Raw genomic sequence first — 16,464 nt, 5'->3', positions numbered from 1 at the left:
TTAAAGTCATGGTCTGTTAAAGAATGGTAAAGACTTTATAATTTTTTATAAGAGCATGGGTACTACTATTGTACACGTGTGGAGACTCTCCCTTGGCCACAATGCCAAATGCTGATCTCTTTGCAGCCACCCTAATAAAATGCCACTACACTTCAGCACAGCGCGAAGGTGTGTACAGCATCCTAGCATTTTTGGATCCTTTAAAATGTTGTTACTATGGGCCCTGTTTTCTGACGGAAAGCAACTGGTTTCTTAAAGATAGCTGTGGATCATCTAAAGGGGTGCTACTGCCTTCTTCTCCTTTCCACTCCCCTTTCTTGCAGCTAAATATAACAGACCCAGGGGATTTTCATTTCTCACTCTTCTCCTACCCATTCTTGGTAGCTGCATTTTCCTTATCTTCCCACAAGCTTTCCCCACACCTCATCTGGAGGCAGGACTGTAGTTCTCTCTGCTGCTCAGAGAAGTGCAGTACGTGCTCTGCCATTTACTCCCTGCCCACCTTGTCCTTTCAGATATGGTGGTGGCCTTTTGGACTGCTGCATTTTGCACCTTCTGTTTTCATGGGGGAAGGTCTCACAAGGAAGAACTGACCTCTTTTTCATGAAAACCAAGAAAGGTAATGTGTCCACCTAATCCTTTACCCCTTGGGAAGGCTCTCAAGCAAACTAAGAAATAATTTCCAGATCTCCTGCCTTGATCTGGACTGGCTTCAGGCCTGCCTTCACAGTCGCTGCTGCCACCCAACTGAGGCAGGGTAAAACAGGGCAGCTCAGATCTGCCTGCTGCTGCATTTTGGCAGCTGCGACAGCAGCGCCCAGGCCCAGCGGGTCTGTGCTGTGGCACGGGTGTCAATACCGCACTCCTTCCTGCCTTCACGCTTGTTGGCTCTTCTAACAGTGCTGCCAACCATGTATGTTTGACATTTTGACTTAAGCCTCCAAAATCATGGGGTTCAGGAGATTTTAAAAGCAATAGTCAGAGAGTCTTTTTAGCTGTTTTCTGGGGCCAGAACATTTAGAGCTCACAGGTTTGGAGCCAAGAGGACTCTACTTTTTTTTTTTTTTTAATTAACGCTGAGAGTCATGGGTAATGGCAACCTAATTCCTAAAGCAAGTCTTTATCAAAAATGCCAACTACCGAAAGAGCCATCTGAGCTGCTAACATTGCTTTAGCCAACTGGGCAGAGCTGGAGACCCAAGCTATGTATTGCACCCCCAGACCAGGCCTGTGGGAGGCAGGCAGAACTGAAGGGTGTTGCTGTTTCCCAGGAGCTCTCTTTTCTCCCAGCCCAGACATGGGGGTGGCGTGGATTACAACTGAACCCGAGGGAATGTTGTTTTTTTCCTGAGACTTCTTAGTATTGACACCAGCACAGTTTCTATTTTGGTATGTTTATGTTCTTGCAGCTTCCTGGACAAGGGAACTCTGGTCCTCCTCTTTCCTTTTCTGTTGCACTCTACCAGGATGGCTAATTTCCTGCTACCTGCATCTCAGGGCAGAGCCATGCTTCATTTCGGTGAGCTTCTGTAAAGATACATCTTCTTGCCCCTCAGATAAATTCAGCTTCTGTTCCTTCTTCTCTTGTGGAATCTGGTTTCCAAGGAGGGCTATTTAAATCTCCTTATTCTAAATTACTTGCACGGTGTTTAATATTGCAACATCTCAGAGCATCAGAGTCATTACTATATTTACATTTGTAACATCCCAGGTGTTATTAAAAGTATAGGAGTAAATAACTTGCTAAGAGTCATACAAGGAGTTACTGATTTAACAGCTGTCCATTTAACCAGCCTTCCTCTCCCCCAGCATGATACCTAACATCTAGCATTTTAAGGTAAGATTATTTGAAGGGAATAAACAACACAGTTCAAACATGGCATGAATATTATAGGGAGAGAATCTGAATTTAGAAAAGTGGTTCTTATTAATAAGCAATCAATCAGATGTGCTGTCATTCTTACAGTCTATTAACTTGAGTGTGATTTAGTCTTTGTTTATACAGGAGGAGGAGGTATCTAAATTAACTTACCTTGTGTGCATTTATGCTTGCCACTGACACTATTTTTAGATACTCAGTGCTTCTTTGAAGGGATTTTTTTGAGTTGACAGGAATAGCCTGCAGAATTGTTGTTCCTGCTCTACTTATTTCTTAACAAACTGTTAAAATTGTTGTGTTATGTTCAGGCTAGTTAYTGAACATTTACATAGATTATTTTGTTTATTTCCAACACTTTCCTGTGTTCACTTCACGCTATTTGAGCCAAGGGGAAACTCAGTATAATGTCCACAGCTAACATTTCATATTCTTCTAGCACTTCATTAGTTCTCAGAGAACAGTGGTGATGCAGGTTGTGTGGCTCTTAGAGACACTGAGCAGAGACTAGAAACTCACTATCGGGAATTTGTTTTCTTGGAGCCAGGTGACTTTTTCACTGTCACACAGAGGGCTCTCACTGGAACGCAGGACTGAGCAAGTCCTCCTGGGCCCACAAGTACCATGACAATTTTGTATGTCCACTTATAAATGGATCAATGGGTCTTAAAGCTGCTTATATTGCTCCCTCCATCTTTCTAATAAAAAGCCATTCTAAAACAATCTGACTTCTCTGATTTGAAATTAATACACAGCCTAACTGTATTCATGACCAATTTATACCCACTTATTCAAAGGCCAAGTACATTTCCTTAAGCTGTCCCTCCCCTTCTCCCACCACCCTCAGCACATAGACAATAGTCATAATCATTCTTTTAGCCATTAGGCTAAATTATCAAGATGTTTTAGACTTCCCCAAGTGACACAGGTTTTCCATTACCATTATTATCTGACCAGCCCTTTTATGTATCTGTATAAACTCTGGAAGTACTGAGGTCTTTGCTAGTTTTTCAGATCTTGGATATATTCCCAATAGCTTTATACTTTGTTTTCTAATTTCATAAGTCAAAGGACTGTGCGAGGAAGTTTTCTCGCACTTACATTAGTAAGGAATTTGGGACTGATTTACCATGACATCTACCCATAATTCTGCTCTGGTGCCCTTGATTAAAAAGGGGTTTTCTGTACATGGGAAAATGAGTTTAGTTATTTTTTCTCCAATCCATATACTACTTTTAAAACCCCTGGCTCTGTGGATTCAAGCAGGCAGGTTGGCAGGAACTGCCATTGTCTGGTTAACCCATGTATTAGAGGCTCTTAGCTTTAAAATGCTAAACTTTATGGTCTTGTGCTGCAGCACTTCTCGTCTCTCTCAGTCCATCTGGTCTCTTGCAGAGCATGGTCCCTTCTTCTTAAATCTCACTAACTTAACCCCCACTGTAGCATATGGGCAGCTGTTACTCAAAAAGCTGCGAGGGTAATTCGGATGACCTGTGTGTGCAGCTCATATTAGTTCCTCAAGATCTTCTCTGCAGCAAGTGCTGAGGATGTTCTAGCCAAATCCAATGGGATGTAAGACCTCCATACACCATTGGCTGTGGGAATTCCCCAGTCTTTTTCCACTCATTCCCGCTGATAATGGAAAACTCTGTTAGTTACAGTATCTAGTTTTAGGAACATTACTCTCTGATTCACCTAGAGAGAAAAAGAGTATCTGTTTTCAAAGGTTATGCTTAATTGCTGAGAGAAATCCTATATTAATAGGACTGGTCAACCAGCTTGGTAAACATCCTCTGCTGGTTCATTCCACCAAAAGCCTTTCTATTTCCTATACAGAAAGACTGACTGCCACATCCTTTTGAGTGCCACAAGATGCTCTTTGTTTTATGCCACAGTAGTCATTCCCAGGTAAATTTAGATGCTTCCACAACAAAGGGCTTTTCTACCAAAAAAAAGAGCCTAAGCTCTTCTCAGGTTACCCAGAACTCCATCTGGGAATCCTGCTTGCCATATGTGCACTGTCTTCTGTTCCTGATTAGGATACAATTGGAAAGAGATGTTTGGTAAGAAAAGTGAACTCAGCAGTGGAGGCAGACTTCAGGGTTTCCTTCCTCTTAAGCAGCATCTCTGTTGTCCTTCCTTATTCACTTATTATTTACCATCTCTATTCTAGCCTTTCGATTTTTTGGACTGCCTGGAAAGATAAAGATAGAATATTTTTAACATTTTTTCAGGATTCTTTTGCAGAAAGATGGCATCTTAATGGCATCATATTTCTAAATGTTTGACTTTCCACCATAATATGGGATGGAGGAGGAGGAAGATGTAGTGCATTCTAAAAGCTGGAGTAAACTAGGATAGAAAATTATATCTTTCTACTCTCATCCAGAGTACAGATTTCAATACACTGATAATAATCACTGCCAAAATATTTCTCAGTCAGCTATGTTCAAAACATGGCAATCCAGATAAGATGTAAGACCTGAAATTAACTAAGATAACTGAAAATAATCAAGACCCTGAGCAACCTGATCGAAGTCTGAAGTTAGTTAGTTCCACCTAAATTCTGTTTCTGTGATTCCATAAGCAGCGCCTAGACAAGACTGTCTCTTAGGACACGCTACTGTGACTCTGCCTCTTACTATTTGCAATGTGATACCTTCTGCGACTTAGGTCCTAGTTTCTGGCTTCTGCTGCTTGAAGTGGCAGTGGTTCCCACAGCCAGCTGCTTCAAAACACTTAGTGCCTCCAGCACAAAGGAGCTCTGCTGCCATGAGTGCCCCTCTGTGCAGAAGGGACATCTTGTTCTGCCCTGTGTCTGACATCTAGCATGGCATTGTTCCCTTCCCTCTGCCTCCTGTCCAGAGTTAAATAGAGGAATGTTTACTTTTCTTTAAAGAATTTTACCAGAGTTGGGGATTGAAAATCCCTATCTACTGAAATATAATTCAAGTTTCTTTTTATTACAGGAGTCCTTGTAGAATAATCAAAGGAGAAGTAAGATACTACAGAAGAACTATTGTGATCTTTAACTTAAAAGTTAGATCCAAACATTATTGTGATTATAGATGTTGGCCAAGAGAGATTTTGGAGATAATTATGGATCACAGAAACAGGATTTGAATAGCCTTAACATGATAACTTGTGCCTAAAATCTGTTTGTTTTGATGAGCGCAACCCTGAACCAGCTATGGTTAAGCATATGTTCTTTGCCACCCTTTCCTTTGTGTCCTTGCCTATGGCTTTTAAAGGCATATTTCTTCAACAGTCTAAATCTTACTTAAAAAGTAGGAATGTCCTTTGAGTCACATAACTAGATAGCATGGGATTTTAGGAATACCCCATCTACTGTGTTCAGAAATTTGAACTGGAGGATAAACTGCATGTGTTTTTCTTTAGTGTTTATTTGTTGTCACAGTAACTGCAGTTTTCCCAATAAATGGAAATTGCATCGTTTCCTTAGGCATTCAGGTTATTACACTGAAATAGCATCATGAACTCACCACCACTTCTCCCTTCCTGTTGTCAAGCTAGATCTCATTTAATTACAGGAACAGGCACTAAAACAGGTTAGTTTAGATATGTGTGCATTAGAGAGCTGAAGCATGTCTGTTTAGCCCCATTACAGCCTATGACTCATGCCTGTGTGGGAAAGACCTTATTTTCACAGAGATCTCTTAGATAAACAAGGCAAGTTGGCAGCAATTTGATTACGCTGATGTTAGCAGTCTACTGCTTTCGGCTGCATTCATTTGGTTTATATTTTTTGAAAAATGCAATCAGTCCGATAAACTATAATGAAAATTCTTGTACCAAGGATACATCTTTCAAATTCAGCTACACTTCTTTTTTTAAAGGAGCAGCCTTAAAAACTTTCTAAAAGTTCTGTTTCTGTCACTACAGTAGAATCTACTTTTTTGTTGGGGTTTTCTGAGTTTGTTAGTGAAGCTGTAACTTGCTAGCCACATCCATAACACATTGGTTAGACTCCCCCCTCCCTTCAAACCTACAAGCCTCAGATAGAAAATGGATTTAGCTTCCAAAATATTACTTTTAGACATGCACTGGAACAAACCCTCGAACAGCATAAATCACAACATTATACACTTTGACACCATTTCCCCAAAAAGGAAAGGCAAAGAAAGTGATCCTTGCTGTATTAAAGAGCTGTTAAAGGATATAAATCAAACTCAAACAGTTATTGCAAATTCATTGAGGTTTTCGCTCTTGTTCTGAAACCCCTCTGGTTAATATCTGAATGAGTCTGGTCAAATCACAGATTATTAAGATTTTAAGTACTTTTTATCAGCTTTGAAATGAAACTCATTTGGACAATCTACAGCAATCTTTTAAATTCACACACCCCTTTGCTTGTGTCAGCTAACAGCAATGAGACAGGTTGCCCATTTAAGGGAAAAAGTACAAGCTCCAGCCTATTTCCCTGTACTTCCTATGTGTTTGTCCCACTCCTTCAGCAATGCATTCTGTAATGCCAAAAAGCATTTCTTTTCTTACAAAAGGCAGGCACACATGCAGACACATGCACACATTTGTGATTAACTTTTAGCTTTGATAGAGCTGCAAAATTAAGAAACTGGATGTCAGAATAGTTAATTTTCCTCTCTGTGTATAATACCACATATAGCAATTTTATATTAACTGGGAAAAATAAATAATAGCATTTCCTTGCCTCAGGACACTGCTTTCTAAGCAGACAAGAATAAATCATGTATTTCAATGGCTGTGGGACTATAAAATATAAATCTAAAATATCATGTAATTATGCTTTTAGGATATATGCTCTTAATGGTAAGAACTGTGTCTTTCTCTGTATTTGAGAAGTGTATAAACCATTTTGGTGGTGACCACAATCTGTGTAATCTTACATATCATCCTTATATCTTGTATGTATTTGTATGTTTTACTTCTGGAAAAGATTTATAGTCCAACTGAAGCAAAAAGAGAATGAGAGCAAAACCATCCTCAATTAAACAAAAAATACTGTCCCAATTTGGTAAGACTTTGTGTCTGCATTGATATTAGTACTTGTTTTGCTAAGATGGTAAGACTAAAAAGTAAAACAGAAAGTGCAGATTATCTGCAGAAACTGGAGGAGTGGGTAAAAAATCCCAAAAAGTAAAACTCTAATCAAGTGTCCAGAAAGGCAAACTTTTTACAAACGCATTAGGTGACATGCAATCTTCAACACAGTTAGAGACTCCCATTGCCATTCCCGAAGAGGAAATGGGTACAATTGTTCCTGCCCTCTGGACATAAGTACCTCAAAGAGTAACTACAAGACTGTGTTATAAATACTTTATTTTCTAGTATGACTAACTTGGTACAAAAACCAGCTACTGAATRAGAAAAGAGAGGCTAAGAAATATTAACTCTTCACTAAATAATTGTTTCCCCAGTTATCCAATATCCTCCAATATCAAGAAAAAACTATATTCCCAAAATAATTCTGCTTTGTCTTGTCAGCTTTGCATAACAAGTGGACTCTGAAATTTGCTGGTGTTATATATAAAAGTGGGAAAAAACTTGCAGTAGAAAACACTGAGAGAAATAAAAGGAGAGAAGGCTCAAAAACCAGAAAGCACCAGAATAAGATGCTGAAGCTGAACAGTCTAGGCGCTTGTGCTTCTTGTAAAGAAATGTCTAAATTTTTCTACATAACAGATAACATAATTACCTTATCACATAAACTATTTTCTCTTTTTACTTTTCATTTCTTTTCTCATGTTTTAGATACTAAATATTTTTGGTGAAATAGGAAATATGAATAGATGATGCAAAGTTCCTTCTCCTTTGTGTTATTGTTTCATCTGGCTTCTTCACACCCACTATAGCTCTATTTCTCTGAATGGCATTTTGGATTTGTGAAAGACAAAATCTCTGCTCCCAAATTCAATTTATATTTTAAATTAGTATGGCAAACTGCAACAACAGACCATAAAAAAAGGAGGAGAAGAAAGAGGAAATTAGAGAAAAAGTAAAACATCTCTTAGGAAAAAGAGTTATTTGGACAGGAGTATAGATTATCTATTTTGTTAAATGTTCTTGAGGAGAGTCACAAGAAAACTCACTTGGAATTCAGTAGCATAATTGTGGCCTTTGACTCAGCAAAGCTCTGAGGTACATTCTTAATTTATGCCTGAGGGCACATCAACTAAGTAGATGAGATCACTGAAAGCCTTAAATTAAGCATGTGTATGATTCTGTGCCAACAGAAAGATCACTTTATTGACACACCTATATCAGTAAAAGCATTTATTATGGAAATGACTACGCTGATGAAACTGTGACTCGGAGGAATAAAACAGGATATACTGCTAAAAGTGGAAATTTTCTGAAAGAACTGTGCTTATTGTACAGCCTGCTGCCAGGAAGCACAACTTTATCTTCAGGAGTCCTACCTCGGTCAACAGAGCTCTGTTAGTAGCAAACACGAGTATTTGCATGACAACAGTCTCAGGTTCTACAGTGACAGGCACTATAGAAAACTCATACATCACTAGATCATTTTCAAGTTTAACAAAGCCTTTAACATAGAAGATGGACCAGTTAATACCTGAGCTGAGGTTAACAGCCTACCAGACATAAGCAGGAGGAGCATGGATAAATCGCAGCGGATGTAGGCTGGGACAGAACTGCAGTGAGTTTGAAGATGAATTTCAAGTTTTTGAATTCTGTTGTTAAAAAGAACCGGAGGTTCTATAAGGAGACTGAAAGACTGAGGCGATGACAAAATACTCAGTTAAGATGGTGACTTTAGCTGTGGCTAGATTGGCAAAAAGAGGCCATAAATTATAATATTGCTATAATGAAGGTGAAAGAACTGAGCCACAGGCAGAGTTTGGAAGTGGATTCAGAGTGGGGCGGATATACAGTCTTTAGCACCATGAAAGGTACCATTCATTTTCCAAGGCTATGGGAATAAAAACAAAATCAGAGTAACATATAATAGAGAAAATAAATGGGTATGCTTTGTGTACTTGTCTTCCAAGAAAATCTCTGTGAAGGAGAATATCGCCCAAAAGCTAAATTACCTTTTGATTTGATATAAAATTGAACTTAGTTTCACTGTAATCATTAGTAGAATTGGCTATTATTCAAAAATGAAACCATCTGTTGAATAGCCACATTACATATTCCACAGTTTTGATTGGAAAATCTCACAGCCTCTTTGTGGACACCTGTTGAGTAATTTTAGCCTCCTTCCCCATTTTGAAATGGAAAGGAAGACAGATGTATTTAAAACCACAACTCCATGTGTTAAAATTGGAAGCTGCTTTTGCAACTAATCTATAGTCCTGTCCAAAGGCAAAACTTGCCTTTTGCTTTTAAGAACTTTGGTATATGTAGATTGTGCAAGAAAACTAAAATTATAAAACCACACATTTTGCTGAGCAATGGCTAAAAACAGAAAGCAACCAGTAATTAGCATAAAATTTCCCCATTTTATATGGCTTTTGTCATCCATATATATTGATATATTTCTCCACAATATTAATTATTTGCCAATTAATTCAATGAAAATAAAATGTTGTTTTCACTCTAATGTCCAAATGACAAAAACTGTACAGATCATACTGTCTCAGTTTTAGTTCTTATTCTACAGCTTTCTTTGGAAAAAATAACATTCTCAAGAAATGTCTATATTAAAGAGTAATATCAAAGTTTCCATTTGGGATTTAGATTTAAGATACCATAGTGCTAAAGTAATTCCACAGTAATGATTATCATATTAAATCATAGCCACCAAAAAGCATTCCTATTAGGTGCTTAAGTAAGTAGTGTGCCTCTTGCTATGAAAGAAAATGTAAACTACATTATTTTGGCTTTTAAGAATTTTTCCCCATCCTAATACTTCCTTTCTTTTATTGTTCCATGGCAGTTACATTCTCAACCACCAACAAGGCAAAGCTGCTTCGAAATATTTTAATTTCATCCAATCTGTAAGCATGGCACTGCTAAGATGTGGTACTCATGTGATTTATATAGCATGTAGGGATGAACCTAGAATTACTTAGCTACAGCAAGACACTCTCATCTTCCTGAGGCAGTCCCTTAGTCCACAGCCCAAGTGTCAAAGAGCAGAGAGCACTCAGTCAGTCCATTCCTTCTTTAGGGCAAATATTTTTCATCTGAGACAACTCTACATAAATCCCTGACTAGGGTTTTTGCATGGGTTAAATGCATTCTTTACATCTTTGCCTTCATAACTGAATTCGTATTATATATGAATTCATAATCAGTGCTTCTTTTAAAAATTTATGGATACTAAATTTCTTTTGCATGGATAAAATGGCTTTAAGACTGGGGGAAATTATGTTCATTCTTCAATCGACCAAACAGCTTTTGTCAGTTTAGATATAAACAAATCATGCTAAGCAATTCCTCCCTTAAATTACATGACCATTATGTGACCATAGGATATGCATTTCATACAGATAAACAGGCATCTATTGTGCTGTCAGGGTAAAAGATCTGAGAACTGGTTTCTCATTTATTTTTCTAAAAGAAACAATCACTTTACAAACAACGAGCCAGCTCAAGCACACTGGGGTATAATAAACATAAGGTCACTCTTTAGGAAGATTGTGTTATAAAGTGAATCAATCAAACAGAGATTAATACTCTCTATATATAAATAAGTACAAGAGGAAGAACCAAGACCTGCTGTCACAAGGGTAGTACAAAATGTACCAGGTGTGTCTGTGCGTTTAATGTTATTCAGGAAAGAAAAATACAAGTGCGCTATGTCACAAAGTGTACAGTTAATGCAGTTACTGAATGGCTATTTCCTCTTACCACACAGGCTGTTACTGTCTTTTAATAAGCTACTAAACTGTCACTGGTAAGGGATGATATGTATTTTATACTTAAATCTTAGCTTGTCTTCTGTCAGCATGTGAGCAGAAAAAACAAGATATATGTCAAAATCTATACTTTTTTTATATTATTACTAGCTACTTGATTATTCTTTGTTCTAAAAACTACAAAAATTATCTCAGCAATTTTTTTCTGTGATGAAAGAGCAAAACAAAACATCCAAACCTTTTATCCCAACTTTTCTTTACTGAAGTTTTCAATTCATGCAGAATATTGTTCATAGAAGGAAACAGCAATCATTAGAAAAGAAAACCACTTCTTGTAAAAAGAATGCATTAAGAATAGTTAACTAAGTCTTACCTGTGAGCAAGAAGAACCTAGGAATATATCCTTTCCACCTCAAGATTGCAGGAGCTTGTCCCACAGTACTACCACAGTAGTAGCCTGATCCAGCCCAGGAGAACACAAAGAAAGAAACTTTTCCCACTTTTCTAGGTCCACCAGCAGCTGAAGTGGTGAAGGCAACAGGGTAGAGAACAGAAGAGCGTAGCCGCCTCTCACAGAAATCCCAGGCAGGAGAAGTGGGGGGTATACTCTGTCTGTGTCTCACCCAGACTTTTGTTTAAAAGTTTTTTCAACTGTTGCTAGGTGGTGTTAGGCTTTGGCAGTTTAGTTCTCAGATTGTATTTCCCCTCTTCTGGTCTCTTCACACAGTGTTACAGCAATGACTTTGTTGAGCTCAGCTCGCTTGTGCTATATTTAACCAGTGTTCTCAGCAAGTCAAGCCTGTCAACAGCTGAGAAGTTTGGAGCAGGCTTTACTGAGTTCCTCAGCTGCTGAATTATCAGTGGATGTAGCACTGCACAGTTCAGCTACTACATTCACTGAAAGATTGTGGAGAAACTGTCAAATCCTTTTAAGGCTTCCAGTGACTTCATGGGAGTAATTACTATTTAAAGCACTAAATACAAGTTGTGCATTTAGGCATATATTTTAGACTGCAAGAGAAAGAATACTTGTGTTCACAGCAGATGAGTTCAATTATTTATACAGTGAGGATTTTCCTAGGACATGTAGGAAGTTTATAATTTGAAAGGTATGCACTTCACTTGAGGAAAAAGCACATGTGGGGAGAACTTTTCATAGCATATTTTTTACACAGTTTAAATATTATTAACACAGTTTAAATATATTAAGATGACACAGAGAAATTAATGAAAGGCTTAGGTTGGAAAGCTTTCAGTGTGATATTTATTCCAAAGACAACCTGGTTCTCCCAGACCAAGAGCTTCCTACAGTAATTCCTGCTCTGTCTCTAACTCTCACTGGAGAAGAAAAGGAAAGCCTCAAAAAGCCAATTAGTTTGATATGCAACAGGCAAGAAGGAGCTTTAGGGACACATCACTCCAGTATACATTTTGTTGTATCCACGCTTGCTTCTGGATCTAATTACAGATTTTAGTTCTAAGCCGTAACTCTCTTAATCACAGGAACAGCAATAACATCACACACCTTTTCAGCCTACAAACCACCAGGATATCAAGGTTCTCCAAAGACTTTGCAGATGTCAGAGAATCTGACATGAGATGTCAGAGATCTTTGCAGAGAAAAGTTATACTAACTCGTGTGAGAACAGCCCCTGGAAATGTCTCTGGCAAGGAAAATTCCTCACCTCCACAACTCTCTTCTGATCGGAGCTATGCTTCAGAGAGATATACAAAATGGACATCTTTCAGAAAGCTTATCCCTAGTGACAATTTGCTATCTTCATCTGGGGGTAGATGAGGAGGGAGGGAGGCAGGGAGGGAGGAGGGAGGGAGGGAGAAAGGGAGGAAGGACAAAAGGAAGGGGAAGAAAAAAGTAGAAAGATACTAGACAATTTGCTCATTGATCTTCGTCCATGAAGGCATTCCGACCTTTCTGAGCAAAAGCAAGAGATTCAAGCAAATCATAACAATACCCATGAGTGATGCTGGGTCACTGTGCAAATTGTAGGATGGGTAGCAAAAAGGTGTCATGCTCTTTCTGGTGATTTCAACATGTAGGAACCTAATGTCAAATAACTGATATTCCGACATCACACTGACGGTGCATTTATAAATGCCCCAGATGTTTCCAGTGTGTCAAATATATTTTATTTTGGTGACCAAGTAATACTCATTAATCTCTTGTCATCCATTTAAATACTGTATTTGACTTGGACAGAATAGCTAGAATGTGTAAAAATATGAACTCTTCTATTTTACAGAAACAGCTATTTGGAAGATTACTGTAGAAACAGATAATGTCTTGGCACAAAGCTTGGTGTTGCATGCTTACACTTTGAATTTAAGTAAGTTACAAATCACTCATATTTTAGAAAGAACATCTAATTTTGTTCTCCCATGTCAAACTGAGGTATTCCAATCAGATGAGTATCTTTTTGGCTGTTGTGGCCTTAATTTATCTCTCAGTGCAATATTAATAGTACTTTATCCATTAAACTACAACAACAATCAGGCAAACAAAACGGTTAACTTGGCTCATAAATCTCAGTGAAACCAAATGATTCTCAACATTTCTCTCCCATTAGTTAGTGGTACACTCACTGAGTGGAAAACAATGCAACTTCTTAGGAGGGTGACTGGCAACCTATGCTGCCAACCCTTGTGGGTGAGTTTCAATAGTGACCAGCTGAGGCACGTCTGCTCACTCTTGCACGATTGCAACCTTAGTCCCCAGCTGTAAACCACAGATATTACTCTTATAACATATTAGGAATCTGAGCAAAGATTGGGGGGAATTCAGAAGATTTTACAAGTGAATCAAAGAAAATATAAGAACTCCTAGCATAGGAAAGAGTATAGTTAATCTGCATTGGTGGAAGTGTAAAACTTTGTACAATATGAAAATGGTTCACATTTAAGTATCTTCCCTACTGGTTGGATGGAAAAATACTTATAAAAAGAGAGGGTGTGGAGGATGGAGAATAACAATAGAAAAAAAAGGACCACAGATGTTGAAAGACTTTTTAGTCTGGCATCCTTAATTTGTACAACTAAGTCTAAAACATATGGTATCTCCTAATCAAGAAACCCAGGATGCTAGAGTCCAAAGTAAAGACTTCTAAGAAAATTTTTAATGGAAGCCAAAGCTCTCAGCATTATTTCTATCAAAACACCAAAGGCTAGAGCCAATGCTGAACTGGCCATAAAACATGCTGCATCTTTACACCCAACTAGTTCTGCTTAATGACATTTAATCCTTCATGAGTCCATCTTTTTTGAGCTAGCTATCTGAATCGTTCAAGGTCATAATAGAGCAGATTCTACTATCCTGTCCAATGTGGACTATTAAAGTACTATATAAGGATCTTATTTCAACAGGATTATTTCCAGAGCCATGTACTCCTCTGTGTGAAGCAAAGGGGCAGAATGTGGCCCTAGAGAGTGAACAAGAGCAGTAGCAGAAGATGTTGCCATTTTTGGAGCTAATGTTAGTGACAGATATAGATGAGAGATTTGTATTTAATTTTGCAGTAGTCAAATTCTTGTGTGATTGCCTAAAATGTCTTGGGACAGATGATATGACTTTTGATGAACTATATGGGAAAGAAATGTAGGCCCTCTTCAGCAACTTAAACATCTGGCAGTGGAAACAGAGTGACTGTAAGTTTTGCATGGCAAAAGCAGTCTTTACTTTCTCTCTCAGCGTCTCAGCTTCAGTTGAAGGCAAAAAGGGTATGACTTGCTCTGGTGCCATGCTCCAAATCAATGATGAGAAATTGAAAAGCATTCAGAAGAAAGTTGCATGGCCTGGATGGAAGATGCACATAACAGTGAAGGGCTGAAAACATTTGAGCTGTTTATTACATCCCAAGAAAAACCTAAGAAGTTGCTTATGGTCTGCAGATATCTGCATGACAACAGCATTTTTGACAGAAGGGTGTTTGAGCAAAGAAAGGCATAGTGGATCCAGAAGCTTGAAGCTGGAATTTGAAAAACTCGTATTAGAAGAAAGATAGATATTTTGGACAATGACAGTTATTAACAATTGGGTCACCTTTCCTAGGAACAAGTCCTTTTAATTAAGAATGGATGACTTTCTTTATGGTATGCTGTAATTCAGTGCTTCTCAACTGATGAGTTGCTACCCCTGAGAKGTCATGACAGGCGATCAAGAGGGACATGAGACAATGAAAATTTTGTTAGAACCTTGAACAAAGGAAATCTCATTCCTCCATTTCCAGTACGCAAATTTTCAAGGTTCAGTATTAACCTCTCGGAGCATATACATACATATTACACATTTTATAGGATTGCCGTTGTTCACACTATTACATTTCTCCCTACTTATTTTAGTAGAAAATGGAAGAAAACTTTTTACGACCTGAGCTGCCAATCTAAAAACTTTGGATGATAYTGCTATAGACAAATTTTGGGCTTGAGGCAGAAATTACTGGCTGAAAATCCATGGGCTTTTTATAGGCAAGAAGAAAATAAATCTTTCTTCTGACCTTACTGGTCCCTCCTGACCTTAAAATGTGTGCATGTAAATAAGCTTTTTCTGGAACACATATAATAGTGTTATTATATTATTTTTTATCTTAGCTATTCATCACTGTAGTGTCTGATTATATCTCATTTTTTTAAGCCATAGTGGCATCCAAAGGATAGAACCTTTATACTTTTTCCCTTTTAAATTATTTTACATCATAATTAATTGCACCAATATATTAGAAACAAATTTATCCAAATGGGCTTAGATTTTATTAACTTAATGTCCTGAGGAGCTTTACCAAGTATATAATTTTGTGTGAACAAGCACAGTCAGTTCTTTATTAAGTTGGTCCTTAAAATGTACTGAAGCGTAAGAGTTGTCAGTATTTCAGCTTTTAAAAATTAACTTTCCTTTTGTTTGAAGGGTAGTGCGGCATGGTCTTCTGACACTCTGCTTTGGTAAGTCCTATTTCCTACTTTCATAAAAGCTATATCATTTTAGACTCTGGCACTACTTTTAGCTTTGTTTTTGCTTTATGGTCTAACTTATGCTGCCTTATAATAAGATGGCCGGGAGGGAGGTTAGTCATGTTTGGATTAATCTGATCTTGTCTCCATCCCCTCAAATCTGTATTTTGCGAGGGTTAGGTATCTTTTTTCACTTTTCCAAATACCACTGTCACTTCATAGAAGCTAATATTGGTTTTTAGATATTAGATCTGCTACATACTCAGCCTAACCACCTGCTTCCTTAATATCAAAAATTAAAACATATTTCTGCCATTCAGCTCAGATTTAATGTAGTTGTCTATTTTATAGTCTTGACAAATTAATGAAACTAATAAAACTTTGTGACATTCCATAATCCAAATATTTTCCTAGACATGTAAATTCTTTTCCTAAAAGAAATAAAAAATAGAATTAAAAAGTGAATTGCATAATTAACACTGCTATTTATATTTTTCTTACACTTTTTCTTCCCTTTTCATGATATCTGCAAAATATATACCATTAATCTTAAGTTTGTTAGCAATAAACATGTCTGTTGTATCAAAAAAATCTGTGGCTAAAGATCCTTGCCACAGTCACAAACTTCCAGGAACACTTAATGGATTTTTATTGTCTTTCCTGTAATAGTTTTGCATGCTTTATCAGTAAGATAAAAAGAAAGTACTTTTAATTTCCATTCTTCATACATTGTCTTGGTCCTTCAACAAGCATATTTTGGATTTTTTTGTGTAATTTAAATGAAAGAAACTTGTCAAAAAGTTT

At 37.6% G+C, this 16,464-nt stretch overlaps 1 protein-coding gene across 1 annotated transcript in view; it reads right to left on the bottom strand.

The window, feature by feature from the left end:
- Window positions 1–11,296, bottom strand: part of FILIP1 (filamin A interacting protein 1) — a 112,355-nt gene extending 101,059 nt beyond the window's left edge. Inside the window, exon 1 of the mRNA XM_026079030.1 lies at window positions 11,075–11,296. The gene's annotated coding sequence lies outside the window, so the exon portion shown is untranslated. The remainder of the gene's footprint in view (window positions 1–11,074) is intronic.
- Window positions 11,297–16,464: the final 5,168 nt, after the last annotated feature.

Source organism: Apteryx rowi, unplaced genomic scaffold, assembly GCF_003343035.1.
Source record: "Apteryx rowi isolate R43461 unplaced genomic scaffold, aptRow1 scaffold_490, whole genome shotgun sequence".
In the NCBI taxonomy this organism is placed as follows: domain Eukaryota; kingdom Metazoa; phylum Chordata; class Aves; order Apterygiformes; family Apterygidae; genus Apteryx; species Apteryx rowi.
This window is presented reverse-complemented; position numbering and strand designations above follow the sequence as displayed.